This window comes from Frieseomelitta varia, unplaced genomic scaffold (genome assembly GCF_011392965.1).
Source record: "Frieseomelitta varia isolate USP_RPSP 00005682 unplaced genomic scaffold, Fvar_1.2 scaffold_640, whole genome shotgun sequence".
Taxonomy (NCBI): domain Eukaryota; kingdom Metazoa; phylum Arthropoda; class Insecta; order Hymenoptera; family Apidae; genus Frieseomelitta; species Frieseomelitta varia.
Window position 1 is genome coordinate 53,979 of NW_025110413.1, and position 5,756 is coordinate 59,734.

Sequence of the window (5,756 nt, forward strand, 5' to 3'; positions counted from 1 at the left end):
ATTAGTCTTAATCCTCTTCGAGTAAGATTTAGTAGTTTTCGCTCGCGTAACTATCGAAATGACACGACTTGTGTATATTCACATCGGCGTGCAATAAGTTAATCGACAGTAACGCACGATTATGTCTACTATCCTCGAAAGTTTACGATTGTCGACAATTCTATCGAAATCCCCACTACTTGTCATCAGTTAGTTACACCTACTAAGAAATACACGTAATAGACACGTTCGTAAGAGGAAAAAGAAGAAAAAGAGAAACAAATTCTCTAAACCTCGCAATGAAACGTATTGTTGGTAGTTGAATCGTCGTCATTCAATCGGTTATTTTACAATCGACTTCCTCAAAGATTTATACGTCGTACGTGAGCGTACACGTACGTACGTATGTGTCTGTTTCATGTTTCGTGCACGTAGAAAGGAGTTAAGAATCCAATGGAAATTGGTTGGAAAACGATGCCATCGGAGAGCAGCGTTTTTCTCGCGTTTCGCAACGCGGCAAAGATAGGAGATGCAGAGAAGGAATTAGAGATGTACGATTGAGAAACGATGTAAACGCAAGTGGAACAACAAGCGGTTGGAGGAACCTTTATCAGCCTCTGGAGGCGCGTGGTTGTTGGTTTGGGTGGAAACTACACCGGATATAAGCAATGGATAAGAAAGTTTCGCGGCTCTATGAAAAATGCAACGCTCGAGTTATCGTCGAGGTGAATTTTTCATCGGCGCGAGTCGAGCTGCTGCTGCTGCTGCTGTAGAGCTCTGCGCTGCACCCCTTCAACACCGTCTCCCATTTTAGCGCATTCCTTTTCTCTCTCTCTCTCTCTCTCTCTCTCTCTTTCTCTCTCAAGCTTTCCCACCTTTCCTCCTTTTTCTTACTTGTTTTTAACCTAGCCACCTTCTTCCGTGACATAAGCGCGGCAAGCATTCGGTAGAGGAAAGTTTCGAAGTGACCTGCAACGGAGCAAACCCGTGCTGAAAACTTGCTTCTGACATCGTCGAGAAATGCAGCCGAGCGATTTCTCTCCCCCTTATCTATGCACCACGGGAACCTACTTTCCGAACTGCAATACACCGCGAGGAAATTCTTCGAGGAACCATCGTAGCGAGAACACGCGATGCCGGCGCTGCATCCGCTGACAGGAAACCGGGGAAACGTTACCAAACTGCCGATGAAACGAGCGACACGTTTGACTTTTGCCATTTCAATTCGAAAATCGAGCATCCGAGCTCGTAGCTTCATCAGAGGTGCCATTTGATGCTGGCGAAACTTTCGAGATGCTTTTGCTCAAAAGCTGGATGACGGCCCTCTGATTTTGATAATTTCTCCGTATATCAGAAACGTTTCATGCAGTTTTCCCGATTTTTAAGCAGTTTTGTCGTGTACATTCCATTTTTGAGTTCAGTGTCATTCGACGACTAATAAATTGACAAATTTACGAAAAATCAGTGTTTATCGATAATTTCATCGACTACAGCAAACGCGTGACGCTTTATCATCGAAATGATTAAACTCTAAGGAAAACTAGTGTTATTGGAAATCTTTCTCATAAATAAATTCAATTTCCAACTCGTTCTAAAGGTGATGGCAATTTCCAGTTGGGAAGGGGGATTTTTCGGCAACCAGTTTCAAGGTAACCAGTTTCATTCGCGTTGCGCCGCTACCCTCGACTTACGTATTCGAATACCTCCTTAGAAGGGGACATTATTGCGTAAGATAATTAAACGGAGTCGCTGGAATGGATAAATTAAATCGTCTACTATTTCTCGGCCCTGTAATTAGTCGTCTACCCAAAGCGCACTGTCAAAGAACACTTCCCTGCGCCCCGTTATCAAGAGACAAGCTGTTAATTAAGTGAACCATTCCGTCTGCCGCTGCAGGTAACAGCTTTCTGGATAACGGGCACACTTTTGTACAAGTGTAAATGCTCGCTGAGTCAGCCATCGCGAGAAGATTAGAAAATTCCAATGGGCGTATAGTTGCAAATGGCCGGCTAAATGGAAGTGAGTAATTATGGACAAAGGTATGGGAAGAATCAGTTCGAAAATGATCGCGAAAGAACGGGCCCCCGCTTAATTCGAAAGCCTTCGTGTTGTCCTCGAAACTAAATCTATTTCGGATACGAGGCGCGAGTGTCCCCGCGAGAGCTTCCCATACGTAGCAGGGATCACGATAGATAGACTGAGCGACTTCGATATGGATCGAAGAGCTAAAGAACACGCGTTCGAAAGACTGAAGACTGAAGACGGAAAACGTCAGAGGGGGAAAAGAGCGAGAGAGAAGTTTGTCGCGAGCATTGCGAGATTGGAAGTACGAGGCTAAGTCGCGGAAGCAGAGATATGGCAGAGCTTCGTGCAAGGCAGATAGAAGATATTCCACGGGGCGTAGACGGGATAAGTTATCCTTGTGTCTCGGGATGCACACCGACATTATTTCGTATCTTGCAGGACACTTCGAGCAATGAGGACGTCCTGCAGTGCACGCTGCCGGAATCCATAACGAGGTCTTATCTATCTTAGTCCGGCTTCCTTTTTCCTTTTTACTTCCTCCTCCCTCCCCCCCCCCTTCCAGTCCCATCTTCTTGCTTCCTTCCTTCGTCACTGCTGCGCACCGAGATCCAACTATACGCGTGTTTCTCTTTAAATTAGAACCCGCTTCAATATCCCTCGCCACTCTCTCCTCCACTTTAATTTCTCCGTCTCTCGAAATTGATGTCCGCTCGGATCTCCCGGGGAAGATGGAAGGCCATTCGTCGGGCAAACCGTATACCGCGTGAAATCCAACCGGAGCTTTCACCGATTAACGGCGTCGCGCGACAGTCGCGTTGCCAATCGGAGCGCAGAGTAATTGCAGGATTCAGATGCAATCAACACGCGTGATTTACTCCTAATATTTCATCCGACCGCCGGTGGATTGCCAAGCGAGGCAGCGAAGCGTTTTCGTTGGCGAATGCATTTTTCAAGACAAACAAGCATCGATTACATCGCCAACGTATGGCCAACATGTGGTATTAAACAAAAAAAAAAAAGAAGAAAAATGCAAACTGGTTCCCGATAATATTTTTCACGTTACAGTCTAGAAAAAAAATTTCCGGCGCCATGAGAACGGGATGAAAAAAAAAGAAAAAAAAAAAAAAGAAAATGCTACACCGGCCGTTATGCGAGCATCGCAACGTTTCGACGGAATGCTCCGCCATTTCCGGACGGACTTTTAAACCAGTCGTACCGTACGCTGTGCCGTACGTGCACCGGTTTCAGCTTGAACTCGGGCGGCGCGACCGCGTGTTCGTACTTTACGCGCCGCGGACCGCTAATAACAAACCTCGCGGAGTGATTACACGGCGTGATTTCGCGCAGATTGGACGAGTGATTAATTCTTGCGGACAATCCGCGCCACCGACCCCCCCCCCCCCGCTCCGCGCCGCGACAACACCGCCAGACCGTCGACCAGAGCCCTCCCTCTGCTTTTCCTCTGTTCGTCGCCGCCCTCTGTGGATTTGTCGCTCGTACCAACCCCCGGCAAGGATATTTTAATTCCGAAGCGGCGGCCGAGCGGTTTGAAACGGTTATTAATTCGTGCGTCGAGGGTCCGAGCACCGGTCCAGCACAGGGGGTGCGACGAAGAGGCCAAACGACGACGATGCTCGTAAAAACAACCCCATTGTTATCGCCGTCCCGTAGCTCGTTTCGCAGCGGGCGGCACTCGAATTGGCGCGGCGAGCAGGAATGAGAGAGAAACGAAAAGGAACGAGAGGCAAGGCTTCACGTGCACGTCGTGCGCGTTGCGACGCTCGTGCAACTCTTCGCTCCTGCAGGTATTACACCACGGTATGCGAGTGCACGTGTGCGCCCTTCCGTTATCGCGGAACAGTCGCCGCAACGCGATACCGCCGGTTCTCGCGATGCTTCTGCGGGAGCACGGAAGCTGGATTGATTTTTCGCCATGGTTTTTTCGCGGTGGAGCTACAATTTTCTTTTTTTTTTTTTTCTTTTTTTTTTTTTTTTTTTTTTTTTTTTTTGTGTAAACTCGAGAATACTGAAGTACCTGAAATTTAATACATTGTAGCACTTTACCATAATTCCTGAGTGCTACTTTGTCTTTTTTTAATTTCTTCAATGATTTATTTTCGCAAGTAAAATATCTATCTCTGTGCTATTTGTTTTACGTTCTCCTCTAATTGTATTATTTTGAAGCTACTTACTTTCATTCTTCTAGTCTGTTTCTACTCTATTATTTCTATATTTACTTTTTTTTATATGTTTTATTTCTTTATTTTTTCCTGTCTACTTTCTCCATCTTTTCTTAGACTTCTATCTACATTTTAAAATTGTTTTCTCTAAATATATGCTTCCTTTTACATTCCATTGCCATCTATTAAGTTTGTGATTTAGTCTGTTTTCACTACGTGACGTTTAACTTTTTTCTCATTTCTATACTCCGTCTATGTTCTATCTACCTTTCTCATTTCTTTTTCTTTTCTGAAACTATTCTCATTTATTCTTTACAACTATACTTAACTTTACTTTTCTCTTTTCTTCTCGACTTCTATTTTTATCACTGTATGTAAATATTAGTTTCATTCTTTCCCTTCTTCTTTATCGCTATTTCTTCGGTGTCTCTTTGACCTTTTTTCAAAATTGTATTTCATTTTATCTGTCTTTTCTATGTTTGTTTCTACTTTGAATTACATTCTTTTATCCGTTCAACATTGTAAATATCTCTTAGAATTTTCTATCCGTCTGTCTTTTGTATATCTATCTGTCTATTATATACTTGTATACAGTTCTTCGTTTCGTTTCTTCTCTTCAAACTTTTCTATTCTTCAAACTACAAATTTGCCTGCAAATTTATTCTGTATCTATCTGTACATTAATTTGATCTGCCTCTTTAAAAAAACTTCACATTTCTATCATGCCAATTCTTGGTTTTTTCTGTTTCAATTTCATTTTCCCAATTTCTAGATCTATCTTTTCTCCCTCTGGGTTTAAATTTTCTCTAAACCAAGTCCCTTCTTTCTCAGAATCTTTTCCTTCTCTTCATTTCTCTTTTCTTTCGTCTGCTTCCATCTACTTTATTTCTTTACAAAACTACTATCGCGAACTTCACGTCTGTATTTTCGCTTGCTGAAAGAATAATCAAAGTTATTCTTACCGAATCGTGACAAAGTAGAAAGAACGCGTCACTTTCGACCAGGAAATCGCGTCCCCTCTTATCTTTACTCACTTCTAGTCTAGTCTTTCCACCTGGATTTATCTTAAAACGAAAAACTATATACGAGAGAACAATGCGCAATTCTCATAATGCTGTGATTCTCAAGTGCTATAGTCGTCCACGCGAAATCTCAAGCTGTACATGGTTGAGGTTCCACTCTCTACTTTGCCAAGCCTCTTCACTCTCTTCTTTCGCGATTAAAACAACCAATTGCCTCCTGTTTCAGGATAAAGTTACCTTCAGCCTCTCTTGTAAAGTACAACAGTTGCTTGATCGATTCAAATAGCCAATTCTTTCAGATAAAATATGTCATCTGGAAAGAGAGAAATGAAATTAAAACGAAAAACGAATCGAGCAACTGTTGTCCACTGTGTCTCAACTATCTGTTTACAATAAACGATCTCTACGTCTCTGTCTTTCTTTTTGTGTACTCTACTCTACCTATACTGCTTCACCTGTCTTTGTAACTTTGTCTCTCTATCTCTCGTTTTCTCCTATTTTCTTTTCTTTTTTTTTTCCTCCTCCGCAACTACGAGAATTAAAACAGATT